The following is an 18,244-nucleotide window of genomic DNA, read 5'->3' as shown; positions in this document are numbered from 1 at the left end:
TTGCAAGCAACTGTGCTATTTCTACATACCCATGCATTATGCTTTCATTTATTATTTATTTACCTATTTCTACACTTTCCTAACTGGCGTTTCCTGTTTCATTTTGAAAAACACACTTCACTCTGCCTGTCTTGCTTATTACTTACGGTCTGTAATTGTTTGCGCCTGGGTGGTCACAGTTCAGGGTACTCTCGCCATTTCAAATGCTTTTTAGGTATTTATTTAGTTCCTGGAAATGTATATCCTGTGGAGAACTAGCGACCTCTGCAGTGAACATTTGTTTTTCTTATTTTTCTTTTGCCCAAATGACATATTTCTGAGAAAAAAATAATAGTCTTGCTTTGCAAAACACGAATGTCCACTGCAGAGGACGCTGAGTTTGTGTCAAAGAAATTTGTTCATGAAACTCTACTACAGTGTCATTCAACCTTCCTAATCCGGCCCAGAAATGACACAATACCGGGCCCTGATTTCAGGTAAAAACTTGGGAGACACTGTTTTTGCAGCAAATTACCAAAAACACCAGAGCACTTGTGTTGTATAGAGGAACCGGGGCCAGTATAAACACATTGGCAGACGTTTTAACCTTTACATAACGGTTTATTTTTCCTGATTTTTTTAACTCTGACAAAAGAAATACACAAAAAACTAAATGTCCACAACAAAGGATGCTGATTCTCAAAATAAGAATGTGTGTACCTCCGCAGACCAGCGGACCATGTACGTAATGTACTGTACGTACAGTACAGCAGCTATGGAGTTGCTTCACTATTCCAAAGTGGACTATTCTAAATCCATGGACAAATATGCAAATGTCGATTTATTTACAAATATCCACTAAAGTAGCATATTTTCTAGATTAAGCCGCACCCACTAAACTAAAGGGAAAAAACTAAATGTTCCATATATTAGCTATGGCATATATTATATGCCACAGATGTATACATTGCGAAATGAGTTATTTACATAGAAATATTTTGTAAATGTTTATTTACATATATTGTTTCCAAACGGTGTCTGTAACACAACAGTAAAACTGCTGATTAACCAAAACAGAAGTCATCGACAAGAACCCACTAGCTGTGGAAGCTAGCTCTCCAATCAGCTAGACCAGGGGTGGGCAATTAATTTTTACCAGGGGCCGCATGAGCAACCCGAGCACTGCTGGAGGGCCAGATCGACAATATTTCAATTACATTTTGCTCAATATTATTTTTTATATACCGTAAGATAAATAATAATAATTAATAATAATAATAATACTTTCATTTAACCTAACTTAACTTTATACAAAAGCAGATTACTTTTGATGGTTTTATTTTTAACACTGTCTTACACTACACTTCCTGATGTATTGCAAAAATGTCAATTTCTGCACAGAGTTAATTTAAAGTTTATCCTGCATCCTCTTTAAAAGTCCAACATTTTCCCCCGTCAGATTTGGACAACCATCTGTTGTCACACCTGCCAGCTTGTCCCATTTCAGTCCTAACATGTCCAAACACGCATTTACCTCTGTGAACAAGTCATTACCTGTGGTTGTCCCTTTTAATTGACTGCATGGCTGCCAGCTCCTCCGTGATTTGACAGTCAGCAGTTATCCCACGTAAGAAGATGATCAGCTGGGCGGTGTCACGTACATCACAGCTCTCATCCAAAGCCAGCGAAAAACAGTCAAAGTCGGCCGTTCTGTTCTTCAGCTGAAGCTCCAAGTTTCCGAGCATATCAGCGCAACAAAGTCCAATAAGCGCTCCTTAATAAACTCTCCGTCAGAAAACGTTGTGAGAAATGACGAAACTTGTCCTGACGGCTGCATTCTGTGAAATATGGCAAAAAGTCCTTGTTGGGTTTGCAGTTTTACCATCAACGCATCAGCCTCCCTTGCGCGCTCTTCATCGGACAGATTCCGGTATTTTACCTCGTGCTTCGTCATGTAGTGGCGATTCAAATTATATTCTTTAAACACAGCAAGCTGTGTACCACAAATTAAGCACACGGCTTTACCTTTAATTTCTGGAAATAAATACTTGGCAGTCCATGTCTTGTTGAAAACACGGCATTTGTCATCAACTTTTCTCTTTTTAGCGTCTTGGGGGTAAACCGGGCATCACTTGTACCGCGGTGTGCACCTTCACTCACAGGTTACACCCGGACATACGTACATAAATAACACTTTTCAAAATAAAAGCAGCACAGTGTATTGCACACTCGACATAGATACTTTTTAAAATTTATTTTGTAATTTATGATTGGCCTCACGCGGGCCGGACAGGGACGCACAAAGGGCCGGATGTGGCCCGCGGGCCGCAGAATGCCCAGGTCTGAGCTAAACGGACTCAATAATTTCACGATAACATCATGCTTAGTTTACTGCGGAATTTGTGGAACTGAAACAATACAAAAAGAAAGCTGTTGTAAGTTAATAATAACACAGACACTAGTAAACGTGTTAGCATATTAGCTATTGCTAATGATGCTAACATTACATTACGATAGCATGTACAAATATTCATGACAACACTAAGTAAGTTCAAAAGTTACACTATTAAACTGACAAAACGTTGTTTTGAGTGATGAATGAAGAATCCATACGTGTAGGAACGGTATTGATGGCTAAAAGACTGAACGGTACTTCTGTTAAAATAAAACAATAAAAACAGCACGAGTGGAAGGGCACTGCAGCACCTGCAGTGAGTGACCTCATCCAAAAGATGGCGCCATAGTACAAACAAGCAAGCATATAGTGACATAGTAACAACAACATAGTAACTGCATGAATGAATGATTGAAATGAAGTGGAGCGGCTGACTGGGTGGTGCAGGGAAAACAACCTGGTCCTTAACACCACTAAGATGAAGGAGCTGATCATGGATTTCCGGAAGAAAAAAACAATAAACATCCAACCACTGTACATCAATGGGGACTATGTGGAAAGGGTCTCTAACTTCAGGTTCCTGGGGATCCAGATCGAGGAAGACCTGTCGTGGAGTATGAACACCTCAGTGACCATCAAAAAGGCACAGCAGAGACTTTACTTTCTGAGACTCCTCAAAAAGAACCAACTGTCACAAAAACTGCTTGTGTCCTTCTATCGCTGCTCAATAGAGAGTGTGCTGACATACTGCATGTGTGTATGGTATGCCAGCTGCACGGCGGCAGAGAAATGCACTTCAGAGGGTCATAATGAGCCTATGTCATATTAATTTTACCTTGTAAATCTAAGCAAACCTTTGCACGGTATATTGTATGGTGCATTTTCTAGGTAGCTGACAAAGATTCTTAAAAGTTTAATTTTTTTTACAATATGTTACTTTCTTTTGTAATTTCCACGTTTTATTTTGTTAAATTCTACAGATTAAAAAAAAAAAGTTATATTCATATCTTTATTTCTATACTGTGTGCTTCTTAAGACCTCACTGTTGGCTTTGTAAGGTCATGTTCGCTCGAAACTGAACAAAATTGATGCTAATCCATCTTTTTCTTATCTTTTTTTCCAAATAAGAATCTATAAGAAAACCGATAAAGAACTGAATCGTTAAGCAAAATTGAAAGTGGAATCGGAACCGGAAAAATCTTATCAATTCCCATCCTTATTGGTGAGATACATGACGATGGATGTTATTTTCTTAATTCATTCAAAATATTAAATAAATGTGATCAAAAGTCAGCCTACAATGGAGCTCATGGGAGCAGCTCTATTCTGCCTATAAAACCCTTAAAAAAACATCTAAACACATCCTTTAGGGTTTATATACATAATGTAAGTATGTATTTAATGTAGTAGTGGGAACATTTGTAATAACATTTAATATTTTAAGCATTAATTTAAAAAACACAGTACGTTTGCTTATTTGTCCCTTCTTTTTTTAAAAACATCACTTAGTGTACAATGTCTGCTGTCACTAGGATGTCGACTGCTCGGATGGTCATATATTCCCATTTAGATGAAAAATGATTTGTAATCCTCGCGAAAAAACGGGGTTGGTTGGGGGGGGGGGGGGGGGGTGGCCGTTCTCACAATTCCTGGGTCCTAAATGGCTGTCAAAGTGGACCAACTTATCGGAGTAGGTCCTGAGTCATCTACTTTCTAGGTGAGAGGCATGATTTATGATCTAGAATAAAGCAAGGAAGTGAGGAAACACCTCCCCAGTCGATCATGTCGAATTGTACAAAGGTTTATCCCAGCGCTGCTATAAATAGTTTGTCTACTTTTTTAATAACAGCGGGTGCCAGTTCTATGATTAACTACATTGCTCCATAAAATAGATAACAGCTCTGATACATTTTAATATTACTTAAAAGAAAACTTGTTTTATTTCGTAAAATTATACCCAAACATTTAATCAAGTCGAACACAATACAGTAAAGCTGTACAGTAGGTATATGGAAATCAACAATAATATGATTTGCCTGAATGTCTGGACAGAACACATTAAAATAAAAATAAATTAAAAAAACACTTTTTTTGGTGTTTTTTATTTATTTATTTATTTAAGAATCGTGATTCATTCGGAAAAAACCCCCACATTTTTTACACCCCGATTGATTACTGTATCTTGTACTGGCCCGTTGTGCCTGCTAAAACAAATCAAATGGCCTTCTTTTCCCCAAATATCCTCCTGAGGACTAGCGTCCTCTGTAGTGGATATTTGTGTTTTGCATAGCAGGACTATTTTATTACGAAATGTGTACGTCTGACAATAGAAATAGACCAAAAACAAATGTTCACTGCAGTGGACGCTATTATAGTAGGGTTAGCGGCGATAGCGCAATATTATAATACACAATATTGGGCTGTTGTGTAGTCACAACTGGCAATGTTGTTCATGACCTCCACCAGAAGGTCATGTAATCGTTGCTGTTGTTTTGTCTGTTTGTTAGCACAATAACACCATACGTTTTTGGCGGAATTTTCACAATATTTTCAGGAAATGTCCAAAATAACATACGTGTGACCTGCATCGTCACTTGAAGACCGGAAGGCCTCTCTCTCTCTCTCTCTCTCTCTCTCTCTCTCTCTCTCTCTCTCTCTCTCTTCTCTCTCTCTCTCTCTCTCTCTCTCTCTCTCTCTCTCTCTCTCTCTCTCTCTCTCTCTCTCTCTCTCTCTCTCTCTCTCTCTCTCTCTCTCTCTCTCTCTCTCTCTCTGGCCAGGAGAAGGAGGACGCAGTGGCAACGTGTCACGTTAACAGTACAGCTGTTGTGCTGCCAAAGGACTTTCTCACCTCTGCGTGTGTCCGGACAATATTACTTTCTGGTGTAGTGTACTCGGATGTACACAAAGACTACACATCCACTCGCACACTTCAGACTCACCTCTGAAACAGCGTTGTCTCGTACTGGCGTCATGCCCAAAGAGCAAGGCGTGTCTTGATGAAGCCGTATAAAGCGCCACGGGGGGGTCATGCAACCCATGGACTGGACCAAGTGGTCCTATTTGGAGTGTTTAGTTCAGTGTTTATCAACCACTGTGCCGTGGCACACTAGTGTGCCGTAAGATATTGTCTGGTGTGCCATGGGAGATGATGTCATTTCACCTAATTGGGTTAAAAATATTTTTAGCAAACCAGTAATTATAATCAGCAGATAATGTGCCGTGTCTTTGCTGTCTAGAGCTCGGCAGGGTAACCGTGTAATACTCTTCCATATCAGTAGGTGGTGGCAGGTAGCTAATTGCTTTGCAGATGTCGGGAACATGGTTTGTCGTAAACACAATATGCAAATGACAGCGGGAGGCAGCGTGCAAGTAAAAAGGTATCTAATGCTTAAACCAAAAATAAACAAAAGGCGAGTGCCGCTAAGAAAAGGCATTGAAGCTTAGGTAAGGCTATGCAGAACAAAACTAAAACTGAACTGGCTGCAAAGTAAACAAAAACAGAATGCTGGACTACAGCAAAGACTTACAGTGTGTGGAGCAGCAGACGGTGTCCACAAAGTACATCCGTACATGACATGACAATCAACAACACAATAGAGAACACTGCACACAGGAAAACACCCAAAAACTCAAAATAAGTCACGGCGTGATGTGACAGTACACCTACTTTGAGACGAGCTGTAGTGATGCATGGTTGGTTATGTTTTGAATGTATATCCAACAATTGCGATATCCAACAACTTTTTACTGTCGATATCGGCTGGTGGGTTTCATTTTTTTATGTTTTCTGCTAGTGGTATGCCTCGGGATTTTCCCAACGAAAAAAATGTGCCTTGGCTCCAAAAAGGTTGAAAAACACTGGTTTAGTTAGTGGTGGAGTTATGAATATATTAAAAGTTTGATATGTTGATATAAAGTACAGTATTGTCAATAATTACTTACCTGTATAGACTAATAATACAAGATTGGTTCAAACACCCTTTTTCTATGTCATTGGTATGCCTGAGTGAGGGGCTTGGCCTAATTACTATGGAAGACTGGGCCGGGAGGAAGTGAACTGCTGGGTGGTGGAGAATTGCAACAGTGGTTTAAGTGGATTTATGACTTTTCAGCTGCAGATTATTTTTGGTATTCCTGCATTTTGTAAATATATATTTTTTGTGTTTTCATTTTTCACAAGTTTTTGCAAAGTGTATATTCTTGCACTGCTGTTAAATGTTTTTAAAGAACCCACAGCAATAAGAAACAACTGATTTAGGTCTGAGCTGGATCATTTATACTATGTCACTTTATGGTATGCTAGTGCAGAGGTCTTCAACAGGGGTCTGTGACCCCTAAGGGTCCGCAGAGGTGTTGTGTGGAGTTTGCATGTTCTCTCTGTGACTGCGTGGGTTCCCTCCGGGTACCCCGGCTTTCTCCCACCTCCAAAGACATGCACCTGGGAATAGGTTGATTGGCAACACTAAATGGTCCCTAGTGTGTGAATGTGACTGTGAATGTTGTCTGTCTATCTGTGTTGGCCCTGCGATGAGGTGGCGACTTTGCAGCTGCAACCCAGAGAGGGACAAGCGGTAGATAATGACTGGATGGATGGTTATATATATTTATTTATATTCTCCGTGCACTTTTTCCACACATTCAAATGTCTTTAAAATGCACATAAATGATAAAGATTGATCCAACACACTGTAGTGTAGTTGCAGTGAATATGAACCTACATGTTAATATTAGATTCATGTTACCTTTAAAGATGGGTAGTTATTAGGGCTTTAGTTGTCACCGAGTGATTAGCGGACCTAGCTGCCAGCTGGTGATTACCACGCTAGTGGCCAGCTAGCAACTAGTTTACCAGTTGCCAGCACGTTAGTTGTGAGGTAGCAATTAACTCACTAGTTGCCACCTACTGATTAGCAGTCCGAGCTGTCAGCTAGCAATTAACACGCTAGTTGCTAGCTAGTGATTAGTGCGCTTGTTGCCACCTACGATTGGTCAACTAATGATTAACGAGTTAGTTTCCAGCTAGCAATTGACCTTTTTCTCACAAGATTGCGTTTTTCAAAACATATATGTATATAGATAGATAGATAGTACTTTGATTCCTTCAGGAGAGTTCCCTCAGGAAAATTTAAATATATATATACGCGTGGCGAAGTTGGTAGAGTGGCCGTGCCAGCAATCGGAGGGTTGCTGGTTACTGGGGTTCAATCCCCACCTTCTACCATCCTAGTCACGTCCGTTGTGTCCTTGGGCAAGACACTTCACCCTTGCTCCTGATAGGTGCTGGTAGCGCCTTGCATGGCAGCTCCCTCCATCAGTGTGTGAATGTGTGTGTGAATGGGTGAATGTGGAAATACTGTCAAAGCGCTTTGAGTACCTTGAAGGTAGAAAAGCGCTATACAAGTATAACTCATTTATCATTTCTATATATATTTATTTTATTTTTTTTCACAATATATTTGACCTTAATCCTGTAAAATGTTTTTCTTGTAAAATTAGTATTTCTTTTTTTCTTCTTTCACTTTTTGATTTAAATCTTTTAAAATATAACATTTTGTTTTGGAAAATAGTTTTGTTCTGAGAATATTCCATAAATAAATGTAGGGCAACTTTTTCCTCACAGTAACTTTTTTTCTAAAAAAAAACAAAAAACCCCCCACTTTTTTCACAATATATTTGACTTTCTGTCCATCCATGTTCTACTGCTTGTCCCTCTCGGGGGTGCTGGGAAGAAGGCGGGGCTACAGCCTAGACCTCATCGCGGGGCCAACACAGATAGACAGACAACATTCACACTCACATTCACACACTAGGGTCTATTTAGTGTTGCCAATCAACCTATTTCCAGGTGCATGTCTTTGGAGGTGGGAGGAAGCCGGAGTACCCGGAGGGAACCCATAAAGTCACGGGGAGAACATGCAAACTCCACACAGAAAGACCCCGAGCCCGGGGTTGAACCTGCTGTATCCTTGACTTTAATCAGGTAAAATGGCATACTTTTCTCTAAAAAAAAATTTTAAAACTTTTTTCTTCAAATATTTCGACAATTCTTGTAAAATAACTTTTTACCTCAAAATTTTATCCTGTAAAATGGCTTTTTTTTTTCTTGTATTTAAAAAAAAAAATCAAATACTCCGACATACGTTTTGTACAATGACAGCTTTTTTGTCACAATTTTACTACCTTTTTCTCCCAAAAAAATACACTTTTTTCATAATATGTTTGACTTTAATCTTGCAAAATTACATAATTTTGTTTTGTAATAACAATTCAGAATATTCCAAAAAATCCTGAATGACAACTTTTTCCTCAGAATATTTTTTTTAATTTAAAAAAAAAATGTTTTCGGTAGAGACACCGGGACAAATGATGAGGCAGAGAGTTGAGGATAAATGGCTCATAGCCTGCATGGAGCAATTGCCACATTTACAGAACAATGGTGACAAGCTGAGCTGTTCACATCTGTGTTAATCAAGCCAAATGGCTGTCCTTTGGGAGTTCTCACACCGCTTGCAGAGCGGCGCTTTAATGTTTATAGCTCCATCTTTATCCTAGTTTTAAAGCCAAAATACGTCCTTTCACCCTATTTTGTCTCTATAATGTTTCTGTTTGCAAGTGATCTGTGCGTGTGTTGATGATGATACGCCGTCAGGCGCTTGAACAAAAAAAGTACCTGTATTGTTCATTTTGAGCCTGATAAGGATCCCATCTGGACTCAGGATTCAGGATTTTTTTTAGTATTTGGAGCACGGTCCTTGCGGAGGTCTGCGCTATCTGATTGCTATTTTAATTGTAATAAGAATTTAATGTTCTAAATGGCTTAAGAAAATGTAACCCAACAATGGGGGCAGCACGGTGTTACAGGGGTTAGTGCATGAGCCTCACAATATGAAGGTTCTGGGTTCGATCCTCGGGCTCGGGGTCTTTTTGTGTGGAGTTTGCATGTTCTCCCCGTGACTGTGTGGGTTCCCTCCAGGTACTCCGGCTTCCTCCCACCTCCAAAGACATGCACCTGGGGATAGGTTGATTGGCAATACTAAATTGGCCCTAGTGTGTGAATGTGATTGCTGTCTGTGTTGGCCCAGTGATGAGGTGGCGACTTGTCCAGGGTGTACCCCGCCTTCTGCCCGAGTGCAGCTGGGATAGGCTTCAGCACCCCCCACGACCCTGAGAGGGACAACCGGTAAAAAATGGATGGAACCCAACAATGGGTGATTCTACATGCATTCCATGTCTTACTTTTTATACAAAATGACGACACAGAGGAAAGAACGTCTTATTTCTCCTCGATCTCAACGGAATTTCCGGTGGGGAGGAGCTGACATCTAAACTAAGGAGCGAGGAGTAGATTTTTTTAACAGGTGGACATAGTCGTTAGCGCCCCTTGACTCTATTTGGTCACTGCTACGATGTTCTTTGCTACTCGCAGCCATACTTGCCAACCCTCCCGAATTTTCCGGGAGACTCCCCAACTTCAGGGCCTCTCCCGAAAATTTCCCGGGACAACCATTCTCCCGAATTTCTCCCGATTTCCAGTCGGACTTAAGGCACGCCCCCTCCAGGTCCGTGGAGACCTGAGTGAAGACAGCCTGTCGTCACGTCCGCTTTTCTTTCATATAAATAGCGTGCCGGCCCAGTCACGTTATAACATCTACGGCTTTTGGCGAGTGCACAACTGCACACACAACAAGAGGGAGGCGAAGAATAAAGAAGACACAGTCATGGCGACGGCGAGTGGCAGGGAATAGAACGAGGATGGACAATTCAACACTAAACTCACTCCTTTACTGCAAATTAAATATTACAGATGCTGCCTGTAATAGAGTGATCTAAGTTGTTTGTTGCCATCTTCTGGTGAATGTTGGGTATAGTGTTCTGTGGTTAGTTTTTGGTTGGCCAACGGTTTACGTTGTATTGCGCACCCTGACGGCAAGTGTGGGAGTCGGTTCTGAAGTATGAAGTAAAGAGACGTAACTTCATCACCTTGCCTGGTTATTGACTCCAACCCAGATTATTACACTGACCATACCTATGCTCCTTCAAAGGCTGTGCTACTGGCTGCAAAGCATTGCACTTTCAAATACAACAATGAGTAGAGGAGTGTTATGTGTGTGTATACATATGTGTAAATAAATGAACACTGAAATTCAAGTATTTCTTTTATTTATATGTATATGTACAATTATATATATATATATATATATATATATATATATATATATATATATATATATATATATATATATATATATATATATATATACATATATATATATATATATATATATATATATATATATATATATATATATATATATATATATATATATATATATATATATATATATATATATATATCTCCTCTCTAAGCTGCCACCCTACCGTGGTAGAGGAGTTTGCGTGCCCCAATGATCCTAGGAGCTATGTTGTCCAAGGGCTTTCATGCCCCCTGGTAGGGTCTCCCAAGACAAACAGGTCCTAGGTGAGGGATCAGACAAAGAGCAGCTCGAAGACTTCTATTGAACTACAACAACATGGACTCAGATTTCCCTCGCCCGGACGCGGGTCACCAGGGCCCCCCTCTGGAGCCAGGCCCGGAGTTGGGGCACGATGGCGAGCGCCTGGTGGCCATGTTCCCATGGGGCCTGGCTGGGCACAGCCCGAAGAGGCAACGTTGGGTCGCCCCTCCAATGGGCTCACCACTCATGGGAGGGGCCATAGAGGTTGGGTGCATTGTGAGCTGGGCGGAAGCCGAAGGCAGGGCACTTGGCGTTCTGATCCTCGGCTACATAAGCTAGCTCTTGGAACGTGGAACATCACCTCGCTGGGGGGGAAGGAGCGTAAGCTAGTGCGCGAGGTAGAGAAGTTCCGGCTGGATAGAGTCGGACTCACCTCGACACACATCAAAGGCTCTGGAACCAGTTCTCTCGAGAGGGGATGGACTCTCTTCAACACTGGCGTTGCACGCAGTGAGAGGCGACGAGCTGGGGCAGCAATTCTTGTTGCCCCCCGGCTCAAAGCCTGTACGTTGGAGTTCAACCCAATAACAGAGAGGGTAGCCTCCCTCCACCTTCGGGTGGGGGCACGGGTCCTGACTGTTGTTTGTGCTTACGCACCAAACAGCTGTTCAGAGTACCCACCCTTTTTGGATACACTCGAGGGAGTACTGGAAAGTGCTCCCCCGGGTGATTCCCTTGTCCTGCTGGGGGACTTCAACGCTCATGTTGGCAACAACAGTGAAAACTGGAGAGGCTTGATTGGGAAAAATGTCCGCCCGGATCTAAACCCGAGTGGTGTTTTGTTATTGGACTTTTGTGCTTGTCACAGATTGTCCATAACAAACACCATGTTAAAACATAAGGGTGTCCATATGTGCACTTGGCACCAGGACACCCTAGGCCGCAGTTCCATGATCGACTTTGTAGTTGTGTCATCAGATTTGCGGCCTCATGTTTTGGACACTCGGGTGAAGAGAGGGGCGGAGCTTTCTACCGATCACCACCTTGTAGTGAGTTGGCTGTGATGGTGGGGGAAGATGCCGGACAGACCTGGCAGGCCCAAACGCATTGTGAGAGTCTGCTGGGAACGTCTGGCAGTCTCCTGTCAGAGAGAGTTTCAATTCCCACCTCAGGAGGGAGGTGCTGGACATTGAGTCAGAGTGGACCATGTTCCGCACCTCTATTGTCGAGGCGGCTAATTGGAGCTGTGGCCGCAAGGTAGTTGGTGCCTGTCATGGCGGTAATCCTAGAACCCGTTAGTGGACACCGGCAGTGAGTGATGCCGTCAAGCTGAAGAAAGAGTCCTATCGGGTTCTTTTGGCTCATAGGACTCCAGAGGCAGTGGACAGGTACCGACAGGCCAAGCAGTGTGCAGCTTCAGCGGTCGCGGAGGCAAAAACCCGGACATGGGAGGAGTTTGGGGAAGCCATGGAAAACGACTTCCGGACGGCTTCGAAGCGATTCTGGACCACCATCTGCCGCCTCAGTAAGGGGAAGCAGTGCACTGTCAACACCGTGTATGGTGCGGATGGTGTTCTGCTGACCTCGACTGCGGATGTTGTGGATCGGTGGAGGGAATACTTCGAAGACCTCCTCAATCCCACCAACACGTCTTCCTATGAGGAAGCAGTTGCTGGGGAATCTGTGGTGGGCTCTCCTATTTCTGGGGCTGAGATTGCTGAGGTAGTTAAAAAGCTCCTCGGTGGCAAGGCCCCAGGGGTGGATGAGATCCGCCCGGAGTTCCTTAAGGCTCTGGATGCTGTGGGGCTGTCTTGGTTGACAAGACTCTGCAGCATCGCGTGGACATCGGGGGCGGTACCTCTGGATTGGCAGACCAGGGTGGTGGTTCCTCTCTTTAAGAAGGGGAACTGGAGGGTGTGTTCCAACTATCGTGGGATCACACTCCTCAGCCTTCCCGGTAAGGTTTATTCAGGTGTACTGGAGAGGAGGCTAGGCTGGATAGTCAAACCTCGGATTCAGTAGGAACAGTGTGGTTTTCGTTCTGGTCGTGGAACTGTGGACCAGCTCTATACTCTTGGCAGAGTCCTTGAAGGTGCATGGGAGTTTGCCCAACCAGTCTACATGGGCTTTGTGGACTTGGAGAAGGCATTCGACCGTGTCCCTCGGGAAGTCCTGTGGGGAGTGCTCAGAGAGTATGGGGTATCGGACTGTCTGATTGTGGCGTTTCGCTCCCTGTACGATCAGTGTCAGAGCTTGGTCCGCATTGCCGGCAGTAAGCCGGACACGTTTCCAGTGAGGGTTGGACTCCGCCAAGGCTGCCCTATGTCCCCGGTTCTGTTTATGACTTTTATGGACATCATTTCTAGGCGCAGTCAAGGCGTTGAGGGGATCCGGTTTGGTGGGTGCAGGATTAGGTCTCTGCTTTTTGCAGATGATGTGATCCTGATGGCTTCATCTGGCCAGGATCTTCAGCTCTCACTGGATCGGTTCGCAGCCGAGTGTGAAGCGACCGGCATGATAATCAGCACCTCCAAGTCCGAGTCCATTGTTCTCGCCCGAAAAAGGGTGGAGTGCCATTTCCGGGTTGGGGAGGAGACCCTGCCCCAAGTGGAGGAGTTCAAGTACCTAGGAGTCTTTTTCACGAGTGAGGGAAGAGTGGATCGTGAGATCGACAGGCGGATCGGTGCGGCGTCTTCAATAATGCGGACTCTGTATCAATCCGTTGTGGTGAGGAAGGAGCTGAGCCGGAAGGCAAAGTTCTCAATTTACCGGTCGATCTACGTTCCCATCCTCACCTATGGTCATGAGCTTTGGGTTATGACCGAAAGGACAAGATCACGGGTACAAGCGGCCGAAATGAGTTTCCTCCGCCGGGTGGCGGGGCTCTCTCTTTGAGATAGGGTGAGAAGCTCTGTCATCCAGAAGGAGCTCAGAGTAAAGCCGCTGCTCCTCCACATCGAGAGGAGCCAGATGAGGTGGTTCAGGCATCTAGTCAGGATGCCACCCGAACGCCTCCCTATGGAGGTGTTTAGGGCACGTCCAACCGGTAGGAGGCCACGGGGAAAACCCAGGACACGTTGGGAAGACTATGTCTCCCGGCTGGCCTGGGAACGCCTCGGGATCCCCAGGGAAGAGCTGGACGAAGTGGCTGGGGAGAGGAAAGTCTGGGTCTCCCTGCTTAGGCTGCTGCCCCCCAACCCGACCTCGGATAAGCGGAAGAAGATGGATGGATGGATGGATGGATATATATATATATATATATATATATATATATATATATATATATATATATATATATATGTCTTAATTAGATTATCCAAAAAAAAAATAGTGCTCGATACCGTGGTAGAGCGTAATATGTATGTGTGGGGAAAAAAATCACAAGACTATTTCATCTCTACAGGCCTGTTTCATGAGGGGTTTCCTCAATCCTCAGGAGATTTTAATGGAAGCATTCACATACCATGGTTTATGTAGGGCACAGAGCGGGTGGGTACAGGCAGGCGTGGGGGCGTGGTGATTGGCTCATGTGTTACCTAAGAGGTGTTTCCTTCTGTGACGGCATGCTGATACAATTTCGCTGCGCTTGTTGAGGGACGACAAGTCTGGACGGTATATGATAAACAGTTTCTCTTTTAAGCATAGGTTGCATCTTTTATTACCACTGTTGTAAGGTGTGCTGGATGCAAGAATTTGACTTGTTATTGAATATTCAACATTGTTGTCTTTGAGATTCCAAATGTGTTTGCTGAGTTCTGTAGCGTTCCGCAGGCTTTTGCATCTGAAAGAAGCTTTGTGATTGTTCCATCTTGTTTTGAATTCTCCCTCAGTTAATCCTACATATGTGTCGGATGTGTTAATGTCCTTGCGTGTTACCTTTGCTTGGTAAACGACTGATGGTTGTAAGCACCCCCCGTTGAGAGGGCAATCAGGTTTCTTGCGGCAGTTACAGCCTTTGTCGGTTTTGGAGTCGTTCTGCCTGGTGGTGGGCGGCTCCTTTTCAATTGCTTTATTGTGGTTTGAAATGATTTGTCGCATGTTTTTCATGCAGCTGTAGCTCAATTTAATGTTGTTCTTGTTGAATACTTTTCTTAGGGTGTTGCCTTTGGGGAAGTGTTTATCGATCAGGGTGAGGAATTTGTGGCCAATATTAGTTGAGACGTTTTTGCTGTATGGGGGGTTGTACCAGATAATGTTGTTTCGATTTCTGCTCCTTTTTGGTTGGTTCCCTGGCGTGGGTTCGTAGGTGAGGGTGAAGTTGTATCCGGTTTCATCAAGTGCTTTTTGGTACGGGGGGGTTGCTTTGTCGAATTCAGCTTTGCTAGATGACAGCATCAATAGTCTTTTATTAATTCCGGTAGGTATTCTTTTTGTGGTGGTGGGTGGGTGGTTGCTGTCATGGTGCACATATTGGAGTGTTGTGTTGGGTTTCGTGAATGGTTGGTAGCTGTTATTCCTCAGGTTGAAAGTGACGTCGAGGAAGTTGACGGTTTGCTGGGAGAGGAGGGAACTCCCAACAAGTTTGCACGTTTCTGCTCTGTCAAAACTCCCCATGGTGACGTCGAATGTTGAATTGTTCTTTTTTTGCCATGGTGTACCGTTGCGGATGAGTATGGAGTTTTTTGCGTGGATGATGATGTTTCTTTCGTTGCCTGTGATTGAGTCGTAGTCCGAGGCAAAGTCTAGTGCTTTGGTCAGTAGGACTCAATCACAGGCAACGAAAGAAACATCATCATCCACGCAAAGAACTCCACACTCATCCGCAACGGTACACCATGGCAAAAAAAGAACAATTCAACATTCGACGTCACCATGGGGAGTTTTGACGGAGCAGAAACGTGCCCCGACCCTGCCCAACTCAAACAAACCACCCGCCCAATCTCCCGAATTCGGAGGTCTCAAGGTTGGCAGGTATGCTCCCAGCTGATAAATTGTGCTGCCAAGGCAACCGCAAGAGCCGCCAATGGAGAGTAAATACTTTTTCCCATGATGCAACAAACCGTGGGAGTCATTTTTGCTTCCTGTGCTGTCAGGGGCTTCGCTTTTCTTGCCTGTAATTGAAAGGTGATTATTATAAGACGTAAATTCCTGGCGGTGACTTCCAAGTGCACTTTTATGCGCGGTAATGTCTACTTACCGCAGCCGCATCCATCATTTCCAATAATTGCTGAGTGGCTTTCCAACCTGTGGCTTTCTACCTGTAACGGATTGTTTTGCTGAGAGTGGCATGCATGCATGTTCCTCTACTTAAATACGTTATATCACTTTCCGTACTGTCCTTTTCTTTGTCTCTTCCACTGTTACGTGGGGCTACTTTGCATCTGCAACTCTGTTCACTGTCCTAATCTCCATGACGACCAGCGACATACAGGAAAAAAAAAAGCAAAGTGACCGCCGCAAGAATAATTTCTTCATGTTTGCTGACACAGTATCCTTATGTAGCTATTGTGTACTCTTTGACATGCAGCACAATGTAACGTATATAGAGCACCTGATCCCGCGGCTAATACCCTCCCTCATTTAGTATGCAGCAGTTAAACAATAGATCAATTAATAAGATAGGGCGGGTAGTTGTTGTCTCAGCAAAGTGATGGCTGCTTGACGAGCAAAGCCAGGGATGAGAGCCCTCGATTTCCAGCAATAGATTGCTATAGTAGCTAAAATCATGGGAACTCTGCTTATTGTCTTTTTTTGCCCAGTAAGCCTGCAACACAGCTGCTGTTGCCCCACACAGGACAAGTGACTGAGCCTACCAGATGATAAGTGATAATGGCTTGATTGCAGCGAGTCCAAAATGCTGCTGCTCCCCTTTTAACTGGCACGAAAAAAACATGAGCACATTACCCCCATTTTAGCATCCCAGTTCATCTTAGAACTCATTTTAAAATTGTATTGTTTGTTTTTAAATCTCTTAATGGATTAACGCCACAACATTTGTCAGACCTTTTAAAAATATACACCCCCACAAGGTCTCTGAGGTCAGCTGATCTGTATCTTCTTGTTGTCCTAAAAACCTGTTTAAAATCCAGAGGGGATTGTGCATTTTCTGCTGTGGCTCCTAAATTTTGGAACTATATATATTTTGCTATTCAGACGGCTCCCTCTTTAATGAGATTTAAATTACGTCTTAAAACATATTTATACTCTTTGGCTTTTAAACCAGCATGCAAGTTCTGTGATTTTAATCTATTTTATTTTGTTTTATGTATTTATTCTCTTTATAGTTCAATGTTTTATACAACTGACTCTCCGTAGTTTTATCCTCCTTTTAAATGCATGTTTTAACTCCTGTGCAGCACTTTGTGAAACTTCTATTGTTTTTGTTTTTTTAAATGTGCTATATTAACACAGTGGACTGGATTGTATTGGACACCATTAGACAATCACTTTCAACGCAAGCAGTAGGAAGAGGTGAGCCTTGTTTGTTAAACCTCACACCCCTGTTCTGGCTTCCTGGTACAGTGAAACCTCGATTTACAAACTTGATTGATTCTTGAACTTGGTTTGTAAAACGAAAAGTTTGTATGGTTAAGCAGAACCAATGTAACCATGAATAATCGGTTGTAGGCCTGTGCACATTTTTAGACAATAAGTCCATGTGTGTGTGTGAGTGTGTGTGTGTGTGTGTGTGTATATACTGTATATATATATATATATATATATATATATATATATATATATATATATATATATATATATAATGTGTGTGTATACATGTTTGTATATATGTATGTGTGTGTGTGTGTATATATATATATATATATATATATATATACATATATATATATATATATATATATATATATATATATATATATATATATATATATATATATATATATATATATATATATATATATATATATATAATGTGTGTGTGTGTATATGTGTATATATATATATGTGTGTGTGTGTGTGTGTGTATATACAGAGGGCAGCATGGTGGGACAGGGGTTAGTACATGTGCCTCACAATACGAAGGTCCCAGGTTCAATCCTGGGCTCGGGGTCTTTCTGTGTGGAGTTTGCATGTTCTCCCTGTGACTGCATGGGTTCCTTCCAGGTACTCTGGCTTCCTCCCACCTCCAAAGACATGCACCTGTAGATAGATTTATTGGCAACGCTAAATTGTCCCTAGTGTGTGAATGTTGTCTATCTGTGTTGGCCATGCGATGAGGTGGCGACTTCTCCAGGGTGTACCCCACCTTCCGCCCGAATGCAGCTGAGATAGGCTCCAGCACCCCCCGCGACCCCAAAAGGGACAAGCTGTAGAAAATGGATGGATGGATGGATATACATACAGTACTGGCCAAAAGTTTGGACACACCTTCTCATTCAATGCATTTGCTTTATTTTCAAGACTATTTACATTGTAGATTGTCACTGAAGGCATCACAACTATGAATGAACACATG

Source organism: Entelurus aequoreus, linkage group LG08 (genome assembly GCF_033978785.1).
Source record: "Entelurus aequoreus isolate RoL-2023_Sb linkage group LG08, RoL_Eaeq_v1.1, whole genome shotgun sequence".
NCBI classification, from domain to species: Eukaryota; Metazoa; Chordata; class Actinopteri; order Syngnathiformes; family Syngnathidae; genus Entelurus; species Entelurus aequoreus.
This window is presented reverse-complemented; position numbering follows the sequence as displayed.